Genomic DNA, 20,078 nt, shown 5'->3' on the forward strand with positions numbered 1-20,078 from the left:
TATGAGATGTCCTTTTGTTATGGGAACAAGGAAAGCCTTCAGAGCCTGGGGAAGGCAAAAATGCCCCCTCCCCGCCATGGTGCAGGTGGCCAACTGCATTCTTTCTGAGGCCATTTGGAGATTTATCGGTGCCCTGGGCATCATCTGAATCATGCAAAAGGGTGTGGAGCCATCTTGGAACTGCTGAAAGGACTGTGTTGTAAACTGGAGATAGATGGTGTCGTATCCTAATAACCAAATAAATAACCAACTAAAACATACGATGAACGGTTGCAGGAACTGGGTATGTCTAGCTTAAGAGAAAGAAGGACTAGGGGAGACAAGATAGCAGTGTTCCAATATCTCAGGGGTTGCCCCAAAGAAGAGGGAGTCAAACTATTCTCCAAAGCACCTGAGGGCAGGACAAGAAGCAATGGGTGGAAACTAATCAAGGAGAGAAGCAGCTTAGAACTGAGGAGAAACTTCCTGACAGTTAGAACAATTAACCAGTGGAACAGCTGGCCTCCAGATGTTGTGAATGCCTCCAAGGTCCCTTCCAACTCTGCTATTGTATTGTATTAAAATGACTGCCAGGAATGTAATTCCTTCCATTCTCCATCATTTAATCAAAACCGAAGAAGCTTCTTAGATGAGAAGTGAAGCTTCTTTGAAGAAAAAAAAATCCAAATTGCCTTTTTGGGAACCCCCCCCCCCCACACCTTTGCGATCAATTTTGTGGATTCTGCCATCTAGAAATCATCTAGGTAGGTGGTTCTCAGCCTGTGGTCCGAAGTCCCCTGTGTGGGGAATCACGATGTCATCACAGGGGATCCACAAATGCTTGAAGAAATGTTATGATTTAAATCTTGAGTTATGTCTTGGGGGTCCATGGTGAAGGAAGGGTTAAGAATCACTTATCTAGATAATGGCAGGTTAGCATTTTCTGATCAATGCTTACCAGGAGCTCAGGGGATTTTCTCTTTTATGCAGTCCAGGATCTAAGTGGCTTAGGAAAACAAAGAAGGAAGGGACCCAAACGGATCGGAAAGAAAATCCCAATTCCTATGGAACTATTCCTTGCCATTTAATTGAAACCGCTCCAGAAATAGATCTGGGGTTTTGGGGTCACAGGGGAGATGGAATACTAATTCTAGCTCCTGTCATATAAAGGTGACGAAGATTCCTCTGCCTGCTCTAATGTCCCAGCTGTTTTCTCTTTTTTCTGCCCCAAATGTCAGCTGAGCAAGCAATATGGAGACATTTGCACTGTGTGGGTGTGGCATCAACCTGTGGTAGTGATTTCTGGATTTCATGCAATCAAGGAAAGCCTGATCAACCATTCGCAAGATTTTGCTGATCGCCCCCTTTCGTCTTTTCTTTTAAAAATAGGTAACGGTAAAGGTAAGTCCTTCTGAAGATCAAGGTATTTTATGGTCATTTAACTGGAAAAAAATGTAAGAAAAGAAGAATACTACATATTCTTAATTATTAAGTTCATATTAAGGTCAAGCATGGTGAGGCTCAAGAAAGTATTTGACTGAGAGTTTCCTTTGGATGGTTTTTTTCCCCCCAGGATGTAAAGTTGTGCTTGGTAGTCATGTCATTTGGTTCTGAAATGCTTCTGTTCTGACAGCTAGGTTTGTGTAAATCAATTGCTCTTCTCTTTGTCCACTTCAAGCCTAAAGGAGTGCCCCAAATTTATTAATCTTGTTTTATCTATGAAACTTGAATTGAACTTTACTAAAAACCAATAGCAATAGAAAAAATAAATAGGTAAAGCAATAGATGCAATTTACATAGACTTCTGCAAAGCCTTTGATTCAGTGGTACGCGACAAACTACTCTTAAAGCTAAAATCTTACAGCACTTCTGGATCCCTGCACAAGTGAATGGCTGCATTCCTGTCAAACAGGCAACAAATAGTCAAAATAGGGAGAGAGCTCTATCAAATCCTGTACCAGTTAACAGCAGCATCCCCCAGGGTAGCCTCTTAGGACACACCCTTTATACTTTACATAATAACCTTTGCGATCATCTCAAAAGCAGCTGCATCCTCTTAGCTGATGACGTAAAACTATTCAACACCCCTGACAATGCTGATGACCATCAAAACGACCTTGACTATGTGTCTGAATGGTCAAACAATTGGCAACTTCAAACCTCAACCAACAAATGCTCTGTCTTACACATTGGCAAAAAGAAAATCAGAACACCAAATACAAGCTAGGCGGATACGACCTCATAGATGACCCCCACACTGTCAAGGATCATGGAGTACTCATCTCAAAAGATATAAGCGCCAGAGCTCACTGTAACAGCATTGCCAAAAAGGCATTAAGAGTTTTAAACCTAATCTTGCGAAGCTTCTTCTCCGGTAATATTGTATTGCAAACTAGGGCATATAAAACGTTTGCTAGACCTATTCTTGAATACAGCTCATCTGTCTGGAATCCGCACTGTATATCGGACATTAACACAATTGAGCGAGTCCAGAGGTATTTCATGAGTACTCCACTCCTCTACTTACAACAGAATACCTTATGCCACCAGGCTTGAAATTTTGGGCTTGGACAACCTTGAAGTACGCCGCTTTTGGTCTGATCTAAGCATTGTACACAAAATTATCTGCTACAACGTCCTACCTGTCAATGACTACTTCAGCTTCAACTGCAATAATACACGAGCACACTGTTAGGAAAGCTCCCCGTTGGGAGAGCAAGTGAGTTCAGAGAAGCCTTGTGAGAGTTGTGTTGGAGAACACACAAACCAGCATACAGAGACACTGCAGTTTAAATAGGTTTTTACTTTCGTGGAAATCAAACAGTCCATCAAACAGTCCAATTCATACACAGATAAGACAGTCAGTCATTAACGTCTTTCAGTTAAGGGATAATCCAAATAACACAGTCCATAATCATACAAACAGTCCGGTACACAAAGTTTGCTAGCAGTTGCAAAACTTATAATAGCTCACGCTGATCACTATACGGCACTTCTAACAGCCAGCTTCCAAAAACCCTCAGAGCAGATCAGTAACTAACAGTAGTTCTGGCTCCATCTTATGGCCGATGGAGGAAACAGCAGCCAATCACATTTTACAGCATGATTTAAAGAAATGGGTACAGCATTGTTATATGATGTATATATTGCCAACCCAACCATTAGATTATATTCCTAACTCACACAATAGATACAAACTGAAGGTAAACCGCACCAAACTCGATTGCAGAAAATGCGACTTCAGCAACAGAGTGGTCAACGCCTGGAATGCTCTACCTGACTCTGTCGTTACATCCTCAAACCCCCATAACTTTAACCTTAAACTGTCTACCATGGACCTCACACCATTCCTAAGAGGTCAATAGGAGGTGTGCATAATAAATAAATAAATAAAACCTCAAATGAAACTTTCCCTCTTGAAATCTGTCAAAGCGCATCATCAGAATAATGGCCTGTCCATTATGGTTGTAAATTGTAATGGTTATAAAAACACGACTGAGCCAATATTATGATGGTGTTTTTTTTTTTTTTTTTTTTGCAGCAGCAGCAGTCATGACATAAACCCCATGGCTGTAGTTTTGCCAAACTTTGGAAATAAGTCCTGGTTTTCAGCAAAACCGTCGTAAAAGTCTGTCTCACATGATCACAGGACTCTGCTAATAGCCATAAATGCACCCTTGTTGTCATGTGCCCAAAGTAGGGTCATGTGAACACAAAGAGGGGACTGGGTGGTCTGACCATAGTAACTTTGGATCTGAGTCAGATGTCACCATTTTCAGGTAGTTTATAATTTTGAAGTGACTGGTCATATCTCGTGGATTACTTGTACCTTATTAAAAAAAAGAAAACCTCTAACACCTTGCAACCATAGATATTAGTTTGCAGAACATATGAAAGCTACATTTTTGTCCTGTACCGAACATCAACTTGTTGCCTTGTGCTTCTCTTTTGGCCATAACAGGAAGGACCCTTTCTGTTATGTTCGCAATGGGACACCCCACCACAGCCAACTGACTGCAGGACAATCCAACCATTCGACTTAATTATTTAAAATAATTTTAAAAAATATATATTTATTTTTTGTCATTCACATTTCACTTTGCCCCTCCTTTGGCGTCCTTTCTTTAATGATACTATCCCACCACTTCTTCGCTATTAGTGTTACCCTTGTCCCATGGCAAATTGGCTGTGGAGAGTTGGCCGCGATGATTTGGCCATGGAGAGTTGTCCTAGACCATGGGTGTCAAACACAAGGCCCGCGGGCTGGATCTGACCCAGGATGTGGTCGCATCTGACTTGCGGGGCCATCCTGGAAAATGCAAGGGGCCAGTCCGTGTCACTTCTGTTCTGACCTACCCTTCCTGATACAGTAAAAAGCACACAGTCCCAAAAACCCTCTTTTTATTTCAACGGCTGTGAATTATGTTCATTCACAGCCCTTAATGTATCACAAAGAGTTTGTAAAGAGTCCGACAGAAGTCTGTCAAAGTCTTTCGTGATAAGTCTGATAAGCACCCACCAATATCTCCCTTGAAACACTGCCAAAGACCTAATTGGCAATTAGCTTGCAAGGCCACATAGAGCAAAGAGTCAAAAAAGGAGCTTCAGAATTTAAACTGACCAGAACGAACAAAGTTGCTTCCTACAAAGGCTCATGTGCCTTGGTTCCTCCTTTATGTCCTATGGGAGGGCCCAATCACCTCCAAGCCTTACTCTGGAGTCATCCCTTTTGTCTTTACTGTTCTTGTCTTCTGGCAGCTCTGCACATGTCCGCACTGGGAACAGGCTCTTCCTGTTTCTCTGCCTTGCTGATGTCCGATTCTGGAGGCTCCGGAGGCAGCACATAACTGTCAGATGGCCCTGGCCCCCTCCCTGCCTCCGACACAGAGCCCTCATCCAAGCCTTCCCCACACTCCAGAACTGACCCATGCTCCTCCCCAACCTCCTCACTGTCTGACTCTGCTGCCAGCTCCTCAGGCCACTGGTGGACCACAACAGCTTCAGCCCGGTCTACCCAATGCAAAGACGAAACATTGGGCCAGCATGGCATCAGCCCAGTCCACTCAGTGCAAAAAGGGAACATGCCAGCAGTTTGGGAAGTGGTGTCAAGCTGGCCATGCCCACTAATTTGGCCCTGCTCAGTGATTGGCATCAAGCTGGCTACCCTCACCTAGTTGGCCATGCCCACCTAGTCAGCCATGCACAGTGATTGGCATCAAGCTGGCTACACTCACCTAATTGGCCACACCCACCCAGTCGGCTATGCCCAGTGAGTGGTATCAAGCTGGCTATGCCCACCTAGTTGGCCACGCCCACCCAGCTGGCCATGTTCAGTGAGTGGCATCAAGCTGGCTACGCCCACCTAGTTGACCACACCCACCCAGTCACCACATGCACCCGGCCCCTCAAGGTCAACCACAGCCCTCATGCACCCTCAATGAAAGTGAGTTTGACACCCCTGTCCTAGACCCTCTTTGGTAGATATGGGGAAGAGCAGACAAGGTTTGTGTGTGAATGTGGGAAAGAGTACAAGGGAAACTAAGAACAAAAGGGTTCAAGATGTTTCTGATAGTTATCCAGTTGCTTCACACACTGCAATTATTCGTGGAAATTGTAAGTCATGCTTACTGATTTTTTTTTTTTTAAAAAAAAGGATGACTCTCACATTATTCCTCAGGGATTGCATTTTCGAATGGTCACAACTGGAAAGAGCAGAGAAGTTTTACCATAAGTGCTCTCCGCCTGTTGGGATTGGGGAAGAAAGACATGGAAAGTGAACTAGAAGAGGTGGCACATCAGCTGGTGGAGACCTTTGCACGCACAAAGGGTAGGAATAGCTTGACAAGGATGATATGAAGATTGGGATGAACTTGCAGGATTCGGTGTTTTGTTCTCCAATCATTAATTAATTAATTCATTCATTCAGTTCAGAAATTGTGAGTGTTTCATCACTGGAGGCTTTCAAGAAGAGATTTGTTGTTAGTTGCGAAGTTGTGTCTGACCCATCGTGACCCCATGGACAACGTTCCTCCAGGCCTTCCTGTCCTCTACCATCCTCTGGAGTCCATTTAAGCTCATGTCGACTGTTTGATGACTCCATCCAGCCACCTCCTTCTCTGTCATCCCCTTCTTCTTCTTTTGCCCTCCATCATTCCCAGCATTAGACTCTTCTCCAACGAGTCCTTCCTTCTCATTAGGTGGCCAAAGTATTTGAGTTTCATCTTCAGGATCTGGCCTTCTAAAGAACAGTCAGGGTTGATCTCCTCCAGGGCTGACTGGTTGGATCACCTTGCAGTCCAAGGGATTCGCAGGAGTCTTCTCCAGCACCATAGTTCAAAGTCCTCAATTCTTTGAAGAGACTGGGCTGCCATTTGTCAGAAATAGTGTAGGGTCTCCTGCTTGGGTGGGTGGGGACTTGGACTAGATGACCTACAAAGTCCCTTCCAACTCTGTTAATCTGATCCAATCATGAGATTCTGCTCCTCCAAGCTGGCATGTTGTTAAGACGGTAATGTATAATTTTATTTACAGGGCAGCCAATTGATCCTTCACCATCCATCAATGCTTCAATCTGTAATATGATTTGCGTCTTGAATTTTGGATACCGGTTTTCCCCTGAAGACACAAAGTTCTAGATGATATTAGACTACATTAGTAATTATACAAAATTTGGGGGTTCCACCTTCTTATTGGTGAGCAATCATTTTCTTATTGAGTCCCTTATAACTTTCTAAGTCTCTTATTAGCACTCTGCAGACCACTGTACCAAAGTGGTTAACACATCTACGAAAGTAGACCAAAGTTTTAATTTATGCAGAAACTTGAACTACATCCAGTTTTAAAGCTAATACTACAATCTGCTCTTGGAGGAAAAATGACCAATGTTAGCTCCACATTGCTTTCCAAAGTTAATTTTTTCCTACTTGTTTATGTTATGTATTATGTATTTTATGTATTATGTATTGATTATTTTTCATCTGTAATGAAAGTTCACGGTCGTATGTCACTTAACGTATCAGCCAGAGATTTCGAACAGCTTTTCAGAGGCCTCTCCTCCTTTGCCACTTAACATTTGATATAGTAAAAGAATGTTTAGAAACCACGTAGGAAATGTTCTGTTTTGTGACTCGGCAAATGTGATAGAAGGTTAAGGCATTGTACTAGGATGGAACTTCAAGAAGAGCAAGTTGAAATTCACCTTCTGATTCTGTATGGAAGGTCAACTGGAAGATTTGAGATCAGCCTTTGGATGGATGGATGGATGGATGGATGGATGGATGGATGGATGGTTGGTTGGTTGGTTGGTTGGTTGGTTGGTTGGTTGTGTCATGCATGCCTCCTTCAATATCCAAGAAAGAAAGCCTCCATTTTCTCCACCACCTCTGGGCTGATTACACATTGGGTGCATCCAGAGTCTAAAAGGGCCAGCATCTTCCCTTGGGCTCCAGCTGAGGTTTTTTTAATTCTACTGGGATGGTCATGGGGCCTGACCGGGGACTTACCAAGTGGCCGTCATCTGAATCAGTTTCATTTTCTCCCATGGAAAAGGAGGGTTCCTTCTCGTCCTGGTCTGGAGGAAGGACATCAACCCCTTCCATGCCTTCCAGGGTGGTTTCCCTAGTTGCCAGCCAGGTTCCTTCCCACCAGCCAGGGTCAGTTTTGAGCCATGTCTAGCGCAGGAGTTGGGCTCCCGATGCCCCTCCTTTCCTGCTCTTGGCGCCTCCTTGGACCACCCCCACATATGCACAAACAGCTCACGAAACTCCTGAGTGTACTCAGCCTCAGGCCCCCTCCCCTCCCCCATTAAGATTTTCATCCTGCTTCTTGCCTTTTGATTTAGGAGCAGGTCATCAAAGCGTTTCATCAGGGCCGTCATAAAACCCTTATAATCCCTTAACAGGAGGGAATCATTACGCAAAGCTACCAACCAGGCAGCCGCGCTGCCTTCCAAAGCCATAGTAACACATCTCACTTTGGCCACTTCCGATGGGAAATCCTCACCATACTCTTGCATGTAATCCCAAACTTGCACTAAAAAACCCCCAGTTCTTTGGGATCTCCTCTGCACTTCACTCCAAGTCTCCCTTACCGATGGCAAGTTAAAGTCCCCCATGACCAACAGCCTGGGGGTCTCAACTGCCATCTCGGCGATCACCTCGAGGAGCTCGGGCAGGGCTGCTGATGCATAGCGAGGAGCCAGGTATACAATCAGCAAGCCCAACTGCTTCCCTGGACCCCACTTCACACATAGGGACTCACAACCGGTTATCTGTGGCACAGTGGTCTCTCTTGGCTCTGGTGGGTTGGCCACAGCAAGTTGTCCCATTCCCAGTCTGGATGCCCTAATACAGGTAGTTCTCGACTTACGACCACAATTGAGTCTATTGTTGAGAGATACATTTGTTAAGTGAGTTTTGTTCCAGTTTACGACCTTTCTAGGCAAAGTTAAGTGAATCACCGCCGTTAAGTTAACAACATAGTTGTTACGTGAATCTAGCTTCCCCACTGACTTTGCTTGCCAAAAGGTCACAAAAGGGGATTGCATGACCCTGAAACCCTGCAACCGTCATAAATAGGAACCCGTTGCTAAGGGTCTGAATTTTGATCATGAGACCATGGAGATGCTGCAACGGTTGCGCGTCTGGAAAACAATCATGTCACTTTTTTCAGTGCCAATCTAGCTTTGAATCGTCACTAAATGAACTATTGTAAGTTGAGGACTGCCTACATTACCTAACTCATCAGAGAACTGGTAGGATTTTGTTTTTCCTTCTCCTGCAGCTCTATGAATTGTTTCCATGGCTAGTGAAACATTTCCCAGGACCTCATCAGAAGATAGAAGCATCCGTCCAGACAGGGAAATCAATTATAAAGGAAGAGACAGAAAAACACAGCCAAGATTTGGCCCTGCGTCAGCCAAAGGATTTCCTGGATCATTATCTTCTCCAGATAGGAAAGGTAAGGGAGTGGTGCAGTGGCCTAGAGGAGGAGCTCTCAGCCCATGATCAGCAGGCCGTGAGTTCGATCCTCTGGGCACAATGAGAATAGACTGTATCTGCTGCAAACTCCACATTGGCGACAGGAAAGGCATCTGGCCAGTAATCACTCAGCTTCATTCAGTTGCCCTGATTCCACCCATGATGCAAAGGATTACAGGGTCATTAAAAGACCAAAAAAAAAGAGAGGAAAGGTAAGGATCCTTCTGGGAATTTTAGTCACACCTGCTGGGATCCACAGATTTGTCAAGAGGACTTTTTGAGTCTTTGAGAACAATTCAGTCAGAGCGATTCAGGTTCTTAGCCCTTATTAAAGACTGCCTGTTTGTTTATTTTAATGCACACAGACACACCTTCTTTTAAGTTCAAATTAAGACTATCATTGGAATCCTGCTATCCATTCATGTTACCTGTAAAAACACCGTGCCCTTGGCTTCTTATCAAATTGCACAGATAAGCTGCAAAACTCCAAAACTGCAAAGCTCTCCGTTACAGCGTCAGTAAAATCGAAAACAGTGAGAACAAAGGATACATTGTTTCAAAGAGAAAGAAAAAAAAGCAAGTTCTAACTTCCGAGTAGCAGATTCACTTCTTCTCCCATTTGTCTCAAGCTTATAGAAAACAATAATCTTTAAAAGTCTTTAATGAAAATTAATGAGAAGTAGTAAAAAGAATTATTAGAATAAAAAAGGTTTTAGTTCCAGCCAGCAAATAAGGCAGCAGAAAATAGGAGGAAAAAAACAGTTCGTTCACTTATGAAGAGAAACAAAAAGCATTCAATCCACAAAACATCATGAACAAGAAGAAAATGAAATAAAAATTTTCCAAGGCAATCCAACAAAGATAAATTCTGTCGCTTTATTCTGTGTTTAAAGGACTAATTTATCTTTTTAAAAAATCCTTTGGGCAATCATTCACAAAGGAAAAGCCTCACCAGATGGACTCACTTTCACTGCCTTCTTTCTGGAGCCGTCTCCGACTTTGTCAGCACGGGGCTGTCTGTTTATCGCCAATTTGGAGCACTTCCCTTGGGTCAATCAGGGACTTTGCGGTGTCCCTGAGACCAGCAAGACTTTGTCTCCCTGTTCACCCTCTCTTCAGGACGGCTTAGGTCCATTTGGACCGTATGGTGATAAAAGGATAAACGGTGGTCTCGGACAATCGAGACCGCACATTGTGTCGCCGCGACGTTGGCTCTTCTCTCCCCCTAATCATCTTTGTTGCTCTTCTCTGCACTCTTTCTAGAGTCTCCACATCTTTCCTACGTCGTGGCGACAAAACTGGATGCAGTATTCCAAGTGTGGCCTTACCAACGCATTATAAAGTGGTATTAACACTTCATGTGATCTTGATTCTATCCCTCTGTTAATACAGCCTAGAACTGTGTTGGCTTTTTTGGCAGCTGCTGCACACGTCTGGCTCCTATTTAAATGGTTGTCCACTAGGTCTCCAAGATCCCTTTCAGTTACTACTGTTGAGCAAGGCACCACCTATACTGTACCTGTGCATTTCGTTTTTGTTGCCTAAATGTAGAACCTGATTCTTTTCACTATTGAATTTCATTTTATTAGATAGTGCCCAATGTTCAAGTTTGTCAAGATCCTTCTGTATCTTTAGCCTGTCTTCTGGAGTGTTGGCTATTCCTGCCAGCTTGGTGTCATCTGCAAATTTGATGAGTTCCCCATTTATTCCCTCATCCAAATCTTTGATGAAGATGTTGAAGAGTACTGGGCCCAAAACAGAGCCTTGGGGTACTCCACTGCATACTTCCCTCCATGTAGATGCAGTTCCAAGCACTCACCAAGAATCAAGACTGACTCAAGGCATCAAAGTAATAAAGAAGTCTAACTAAAATCTCTCCTTTTGTTAGAAACAGAGTGAGCCCAACTCAACCTTCGATACTGAAAACATGGCTCATTGCATGATGGAATTGTTTGTTGCTGGAACAGAAACCACAGCAAGCTTTCTGCAATGGGCTTTGCTCCTCATGGTGACGTATCCAGATATCCAAGGTAAGATGGCTCATCCATGAAAATAAGGCTGAACCCAGGTAGTCCTCGACTTACAACAATTCATTTGGTGATCCAATTTTGGGCCCAATTGTGGTCGTAAGTCGAGGACTACATGTAAACCATCATAGAGATTAATGTCCCCTGTGTCCAGCCTTACCTTGAAGGAGGCAACATACTATCTGCCAAGGAAATCCCCAATTCCAGGAGATCTCCCCTCCCATTTTTCAGGATGGTCTCGGTGAGGTTTATTTATTATTTATTTATTTATTCAATTTATCAGTCGCGCCCTCTCCGCGAAGGGACTCGGGGCGACGTACAATCAAATATATAGGCGTGTTGCATGGAGGAGGTAAATACATCAACAGTTAACAATTCAAATAGAAATAAAAGCCACGAAGTTAAGATAAATAACAGTAAAATTACAACAATTAAAACAGTTAAAATACCCAAAAGATTTAAATTACAGTTTAAAATTGCCAGGGAGGTTAGAGAGTTCTAATTAAGCCAGGCCGGCTAGTTGGAACAGGTGGGTCTTGAGTTTCGTGCGGAAGGAGCGGAGATCAGTCGTTGTCCTAATATCTGGGGGGAGGTCGTTCCAGAGGGCTGGGCCCATCACAGAGAAGGCCCTACTCCTGGGCGCCGCCCTCTGGCACTGCCTAGTGGACGGCACCCGGAGGAGTCCCTCTCTGTGAGAGCGGATTGGTCGCAGGGATGTATGGGGCAGGATACGATCCCGCAAATAACTAGGTCCCGTGCCATGGAGCGCTTTAAAGATGGTGATTAACACCTTGAAGCGCACCCGGTAGACCACAGGGAGCCAGTCCAGGTCGCGCAGGAGAGGTGTTACATGGGTGAACCTCGTTCTCCCCATAATTGCCCGCACGGCCGCATTCTGAACCAGCTGTAGTCTCCGGGTGCATCTCAAGGGGAGCCCCATGTAGAGAGGTGATGGGAGTGAGGATCTTACGCGGCTTGTTCTTTCGGTAACTGTTTAAGAAGGTCATGCACAGTGACATTATGCAGGTGTAAAGGAACTCCCCTAACACCCTCTATAATGGTGTGGTTTATTTGAGCTCAAATGCAATAATACCCTTTTCTAACATTTCACCCAGATAAAGTCTACAAAGAAATGGAAACTGTTTTGGGTTCCTCTGACTCAATCTGTTATGAAGACCGGTGGAAATTGGCTTACACTCACGCTGTCCTTCATGAAATTCTGGGTTCAAAATACTTCTTATTCTTTGGTTTTCCCAGGAAAACAGTGAGAAACGTAAATGTGTGTGGCCTTTCTATTCCAAAGGTAAGACAACACATACTAACAGAATAACAGAGTTGGAAGGGTCATCTAGTGCAAACCGCCACCCAAGCAGGAGACCCTACACCATTTCTGATGGAAGGCAGTTCAGTTCTTCAATTAAAGCTTCTAGTGATGAAGCTCCCACAACTTCTGAAGGCAACTTCTGATCCTCGGTCAGATTCCATCCGTTATTCTTTGTCTGGCTTTCTGGTGCTTTGGAAAACAGCTTGACTCCCTCCTCTCTGGCAGCTCCTGCAATATCAGAAGATTGCAATTATGTCTCCCCTGGTCCTTCTCTGCACTAGACTAGCCATGCCCAGTTCCTGCAACTGTTCATCATATGTTTTAACCTCCAGTCCCCTAGTCATCTTGGTTGCTCTTCTCTGCATTTTTGAAAGCCCATAGGCTGCATAGGTCGCACAGAGCTCTCTCCCCCCCCTCTCTCTCTGTTTTTTCTCTCTCTCTTTCTTTCTCTCTCTGTCTCCACTGCTGTTGCCAGGGGCGAGTGGAGCAGGGCCCGCATCAAAATGGGCTCCAAGAGGAGCAGGGGAGCCCATCTTCCCCATTGTGAAGCTCGCTAAATTTCGGTGAGCAGACCATGGAGGCTGCAACAGTAGCGGCTTTGACCGCAGCCAGGTCGGGGCAATGTCTCGGAGCAGAGAGCAGGTTGCGCATCTCCCTGAGCAACCGAGGCATGTCCTGCACCAAGAAGGGCTGGAAGAAGCACCCATGAGACCCAGCAAGAGATGAGGCACCGAAGAATCAGCTCCGGCCGCTTCTCTCTGTTGCAGTGCTTCCCGCACTCAGCTTATAGCTTTGAGCCTAAAACAGCGGGAGGTGAGGGCTGCCTTGAGTGCAAATGGACTGTAGCGAGTCTCGATCCCCTGCCATCGCCCTTAACTTCTCAGGCCAGGCGAGGAGTGACTGGGAGGGGAGGGGGGGAAGCCAGTGGTGGCATCAGCCAGTTCAGTTCAGGAGCCGCAGCAGAGGGATAAAAGAGCCACATGTGGCTCCAGAGCCACTTGTTGCTGACTCCTGGCCTAAGATGAGTGTAATGGTACTCCAAGGCTAAAATTGAGTTGTCTCAGCCTTGTCAATTGTCTTCCCTACAGGGAACTTTCATTCTTGCAAATTTCCGTTCAGTTCTTCTGGATCCCAGGCAATGGGAGAGTCCCGAAGAATTCAATCCAAATCATTTTTTGGACAAAGAGGGAAATTTTACAAAGAGAGTAGAATTTCTGCCATTTGGGACAGGTAAGCACTGAATCATTTTTCTAGTGGTCAGAAAGAAGATTGAGGAGAAAGCGGTGGGACACCCTTCTTTTTTAAAAAATATTTTATTTTGTTAATTTTGTTTGTACAAACTTTACATCTTTGCAACACATTACATTTTTTTTACATATTTGTTGCTATTTTTTTTAATCTTTTGTAACTATAGCTTTATATATTTGTGCATTTACATTATTTCATACATTTTTTTCATCCTATATATAATAATCTATATATTCTATATATAACAATTTTTATTACATTTAAGTCATTTTGTATAATATATATTTGGTATAGTCTATCTCATATTTCTATCTTTTAATCATTTTCCGGTTTTGTAGTTGTCTTTTAATTTGTTAATCATTTTTCCTTTCTATTTGGCTTTCCTGCTCCCCCCCCCCCCCGCTTCCTCTAGCCAATTGTACAATAAATCCCATACGGAGTAGTATTCCGATTCTTCTTTCTCTTTTAGTTCTTTTGTGAGCCTATCCATCTCTGCACATTCCAATATTTTTTTTATTACATTTTCTTCTGTTGGTGTATAATCATTTTTCCGGTTTTGAGCGAATGTAATTCTCGCGGCCGTAATTATGTGTAGAATTAAGTATCTAATTTTTTTTCATAATTTCCTTTTATAATTCCTAACAAAAATAATTCAGGTTTTAGCGCAATTTGGTGTTTAGTAATCTCCTCTAGCCAATCTTTTATTTTTTTCCAATACTTTTTCGCAGATGTGCACGTCCACCACATATGGTAGTAGGTTCCATGTTGTTGGTTGCATTTCCCACAGATAGGTGAACACTCCGGGAACATTTTCGCAATTCTCGCTGGTGGAAGGTGCCATCTGTAGAACATCTTGTACATGTTTTCTCTATATGTCGTTGCCATCGTTAATTTGTAATTTATTTCCCAAATTTTTCCCATTCTGCCAATTCTATATTATACACAAAATTTATCACCCATTTTATCATAGTTTCTTTCACATTTTCTTCTTCCATTTTTAATTTTAATAAATAGTGATATATTTTTAATCAATGTTTCTTTGGTTCCCTGTAGAATTTTATCAGCTCTTGCGGCTTCTTATAGAATCCATCCCTTTCCCTGTCCTTTTTATACCTTGCCTGTATTTGTAAATAAGGCCACCAGCCTATATCTATTCCCTTTCAATTCTTGCCTTGTTTTCAGTCTTTCTTGGTTGTCTAATATATCCTTATATCTTATTATCTTGTCTATGTCCAATACGTTCGGGTATATCAGAGCTTCCATGGTGGATAGCCAGATTGGGATTTTGTTGTAGTGTTTTGTTGTGATTTTTAACCAAGTTTGTAGTAGAGCTTTTCTAATTAGATGTTTTTGGAAATAGCTATGAATTTTGTCTTTCCCATCCCCGATGAAGATGTGCCAAACCAGTTCCAAATTATAACCTTCTATTCTTAGTAATCTTCTGTTTTTCAGATTGATCCAGTCTCTTATCCAGGTGAGAGACGCTGCTTGATAGATAATAAAGCTCCCAATCAGGAAGTCCAAATCCTCCTCTTTCTCTACTGTCCTGTAGTAATTTTAATTTAATTCGTGGCTTTTTCCCTGACCCTTCCTGAACTTCCGGTTTTCCCATAGGGCTGTTTCCGGTTTGCTTGGAGGGTTGTTTTGACTGCTCCAGAGGCTTCAGGGAACCGTCCTGAAGATCCCTGAAGCCTTTGGAGCGCTCAAAACGACCCTCCGAGCAAACCAGAAGTGACTTCAGGTTTGCTTGGAGGCTCATTTTGACTGCTCCAGAGGCTTCAGGGAAGCCTCCTGAAGGTCCCTGAAGCCTCCGGAGGGCTTCCGGGGGCGGTGGAGGCTGTTTCCACCCTCCCCAGGCTCCTATAAAGCCTCTGGAGCCTGGGGAGGGTGAAAAAATCATGCAAAAAATGAGGGGTTGCGCCTGTAGTGTGCGCATGCGCACTGGGGGTAGCACATTGCATTATGGTTGTGGCATGCCCACACACGACCCCCCTGCGCTCCCTGTTATATTGCTATCACTGTTATATATGCTTCCCTCCATGGTAGTTTTGGTAGTTTTGCTTCCGTAAGTGCTTCATTAAATAGATCTAAAATCACTATTTCTGTCTGCTCTTGCATGGCTTTATAAAATTCTACAGGTATACTGTCTGGGCCCAGTGTTTTATTATTATTATTATTTTGTCTCTTCAATGCTTCCTTTAATTCTATCACTGTGGGTTTTTTTGTTCTTTAGCATTTTTCTTTTCTCTTCCTCAATTTCATGTAGATTCTTTTTATTTAAGTATTGTTCGATGTTGTCTTGTAATATGTTTTCTTTGCTGTACAGTTTCTCGAAAAATGTCTGTACTATATATTTTTTCCTCTTTCCGGTATTGTATGTTTCCCCTTTCATCTTGTAGGTGATGTATTATTATTTTTTCTTTTTTCAATTTGTATGCTAACCATCTTCCCGGTTTATTCGCATTTTCAAAATAGTTTTGTTTTGCAAATTTAATTTTTTGGGGCCATCTCTTCTTGTGTCATCAAATTTAATTTGTCTTTTATTCGTTCTTTTTCTCCTTTATTTTTGCCTCTTGTTGATTTTTTTGCAGGTCCATTTCAAATTTTTTAAGTTCTTTCTCTAAGACCTTTAAACTTCCTCTAAAGTTTCTTGTTTTTGTCTCTTTTCCTTGTTTTTCCTTGCCAAATATGCTATTGTCAACCCTCCTGTAAAAGCTTTCGTGGTATCCCATAGGTTTTGTAACGATGTTTCATCTTTCTTCTTTACTTTATAGAAAAGTTTCAATTCCCTTTCTATTATTTTTATATCTTTATCTTTCAATATACTTTGATTCATTGTCCATCTCTTTTTCTCTTTTGGTCCTTTCCATGTTATTTTCATTGGGTTGTGATCCGCCCAAGTGTTTATCATTATTTCAATCTCTTCTGAATCTCTTCTCAATTCTTGAGTTGACCAAAGCATATCTATCCTTGACCATGATTTGTGAGGATTTGAATAATATGTAAATTGTTTGTTTCCTATATTCCTTTCTCTCCATACATCTTTCAGGTTCAGTTCCTGCACCATTTCAAAAAAGGTAAATGGTAGCATTCTTTTTCTTCTTATTTCTTTTGTTACTCTTGTAGTCATCGTTGATATCTGCTGTAGCATTGAAGATGCCAATTAGACATATATCCTCATATTCTATTTCTTTTATTTTTTGGTGTAACTTTTTGTAAAATTCTTTTTGATTTTTATTTGGGACGTATATTGCTGTGAGGAGAATTTTTCTTTGTTCTGTTTCTGTTTCTATCATTAAAATCCTCCCCTCTTCATCTACATTTTTTTTTGCATTTATCCATTCATTAATGTATATTGCAATTCCTCTTTTTTTTTTGTTGTGCTAGTGTTGTGAATAATTTCCCTAACTTTGGATATTCTAGTAGTTTGTTATATTGGCTTTTGATATGTACTTCTTGAAGGCATACTATGTCCATATTCGTTTTTTGTAATCTACTCAAAGTTTGCCTTCTCTTTTCTGGTTAGTTTAATCCATTTATATTTAGTGAGAGTAACTTAATTTCTTGTTCCATTGTGTTATTTGTGTGCCGCCCTTAGTTTCCTTGCGTTTCTTGTCTCTATTCTTATTCTACTACCTTCTTGTTCTATTTGTTCTCTTTCCTGTCTTTTTCTTTCTACTCTTTCTCCCTCCCTGTTTTCCCTCTCCCATGCACATTTCAATTCAATTCAATATCATTCAATCCTATAATCTAACAATTTAATTTCTATACAGTCGGGTTAGTATGCAAGTCAATCCACACAACATTCATACAATATTGAATATATTTAACCTAACATGTTCTTAATTTGATTCAGTATACAATCTTATATCATCCCTTTAATAATTGCAAACTAACACACACACCCCACTTCGACACTATATTACTATGTTTTTACTATTCTCTAGGTATACAATATGTTTAGACTAATAAATCCTTAATTTTAATTCTTATATAATATTATGTCATCTATTTATAACATTGATAATTTCAAAGTATCACCGATAGTTCATATATCCTCTACACTCTCTCTTCCAAATATAATATGGTTCAATACCATTTAACAATATTTTACCTCACCGCAGTTCAGTTTACATTTATATTTCTTCTTTCAGTGTTCTCCATCAATTTTTTAAATCTGATTTCAGAGATCATTAAAAAAGAGTTTTTCCCCCCTCAGATTGCATCAGCAGGCTAATGCAGGCACTCTTACTCTTCTTTCCTACAGGCTTTTCTTTTTCCACCGCAGAAATCTGATCAAAAGTCCGATGTTTGGTTCTGTATATCCCATTTTCTCTCGAGTATTCCAAAATAGTTCTCTCCCCTTCTTCACAATTGTCACTGTTTTGTCTGGCTCCAATTTTTGTTTATTGTCCAAATCACTCCAACAATCCTCTCCTCCTCTCCTTGCTACAGGAAATCACTTGCTCCTTCTCTTCTCATAGCTGCCGATATTAAGCTGTATCTAGCTAGCTTCAAAGCTTTGAAATTCTAGCTCAATGGGTCTTTAATAGAGTTTATATCTTTTCAGTTGTTTTAAATATTCTCACCAATGTTGCTGTGTTGCTATTTTCTCTCTCTCATGTGCGGCAGTCACCACCCATAATCGGCCATGGACGCCGATTTCTTCTCCAGTGATTTCAAGGGGTTTTCCCTCATCCGATAGAGAAGTTGCTTGATTCCTCCTTTGGCTCTCGGGCTTCCCCTCTTCTCCTGTTGATCCCTCCAGGTTCAACTTGCCCTTTTTCAGGATCTTCACCCCAGAAACTCGAACAAAGCTAGTAGAGCTACCTTTTCTTAGCCCTCATGGAAGTGACATCACCGCAGGAAGTCATGGTGGGACATCCTTCATTGGGCTTCCTGCAGTCTTGAAAGGGAAACTCTGGGACCACGTTCAATATAAAAAGTTTACTCTTCATATATATTAACTACACATAGTCCTTGACTTCCAACAGTTCATTTAGTGACCGTTCAAGTTACAATGGCACGGAAAAAAGGGACTTATGAAAAATTTTCACACTTATGACCATTGCAGTATCTCCGTGATCATGTGATTTACATTCGAATGCTTAACAGGTGGTTCATGTTTATGATGGTCGCAGTGTCCTGGAGTCATGTGATCCTTGTTTGTGACCTTCTGACAAGCAAAGTCAATGGAGAAACTAGATTCACTTACTAATTGAAGAACTGCACTTAACAAATGTGGTGAGAAAAGTTCTCACTTAACAACATACATTTTGGGCTCAGTTGTGGTCGTACCTGCATATTATATACTTATTATATGTGGCAAGACAGGACAATTATTCTTCACTCAATTCAGCCCAGGCAAGCAAAAAGGTTGAACACACCCAGACAGAGTTCTCATCCAGTACCAAAGTCCACAATTGAATAGCCTGATTTTTGCCCTGTTTTATTTTAAAAAGTGACATTCCACACTGTTTTTCCAGTGCACTTCCACTTCAAGGTGTTAGTCACCATCTTTAAAGCGCTCCATGGCACAGGGCCTAGTTACTTGCGGGATCGCGTCCTGCCCCACACATCCCTGCGACCCATTCGCTCGCACAGAGAGGGACTTCTCTGGGTGCCGTCCTCCAGAGAGTGTCAGAGGGCGGCGCCCAGGAGTAGGGCCTTCTCTGTGATGGGCCCTACCCTTTGGAATGACCTCCCCCCAGACATTAGGACAACAACTGACCTCCGCTCCTTCCGTATGAAATTGAAGACCCACCTGTTCCGACTAGCCGGCCTGGCTTAAATTTAGAGCTTCTCCACCTCTTGGGCATTTTTAATTGTTAATTTTAATTTAAATTTTAACTGTCATTGGGATTTTAATTGTTTCGAAGTACTGTAATTTATTTATTTATTTTCTACCTCCTCCATATTATATTGTTGTGATTGTTGTTATTGTACGTCGCCCCGAGTCCCTGGGGGGAGAGGGGGCGATTAAGAAGTCAAATTAAATAAATAAATAATAATAATAATGTCAGAATCATTACAGGCTGTGAATGACCATAAATAAAAGAGGGTTTTGGGGACTTAGAGGTCCATCTTGGATTTATTTACTTATTTTAGTCTTCCGTATCTTTGCCCTTGATCAATGTCTGTCAGTGATGGATCTAATTCGTCCCTTTCTGTTTTTCTACTATTTCCTTTGCAGGAGCTCGTATCTGTTTGGGGGAAAACTTAGCCAGACATGAGTCTTTCCTTTTGTTTACCAACCTGCTGAGAAGCTTCAAATTGCAGCTGCCAGAAGGAGTGAAAGAACTCAATCAGGAACCGCTTATAGGAATTACCTTACATCCTCAACCTTTTAAAATCTGTGCCATTCCTCGTTGCCGGTCATCCTTAAATAGATGAAAATGAATACAGGGCGAAGATATCACTGATGTGGCCTTTAAAATGATTTCTTGGTCATTCCCTTTCCTTTCATGGGACATTCTGCCTTAACTTGCACTCTACTCAAGCTTCCTCTGTTTTAAAGCAATA

The 20,078-nt window shown here is 42.1% G+C and overlaps 1 protein-coding gene across 1 annotated transcript in view; it reads left to right on the forward strand.

Annotated features, from left to right (window-relative positions):
- The window catches only part of LOC309393646 (cytochrome P450 2J6-like), a 64,723-nt gene extending 52,603 nt beyond the window's left edge, over positions 1–12,120 (forward strand). Inside the window, exons 9-14 of the transcript XR_014175624.1 lie at positions 1,218–1,380; positions 5,657–5,806; positions 6,511–6,671; positions 8,761–8,937; positions 10,846–10,987; positions 12,100–12,120. The gene's annotated coding sequence lies outside the window, so the exon portion shown is untranslated. The remainder of the gene's footprint in view (positions 1–1,217; positions 1,381–5,656; positions 5,807–6,510; positions 6,672–8,760; positions 8,938–10,845; positions 10,988–12,099) is intronic.
- Positions 12,121–20,078: the final 7,958 nt, after the last annotated feature.

Source organism: Natrix helvetica (assembly GCF_964273705.1).
Source record: "Natrix helvetica genome assembly, chromosome: 5".
NCBI classification, from domain to species: domain Eukaryota; kingdom Metazoa; phylum Chordata; class Lepidosauria; order Squamata; family Natricidae; genus Natrix; species Natrix helvetica.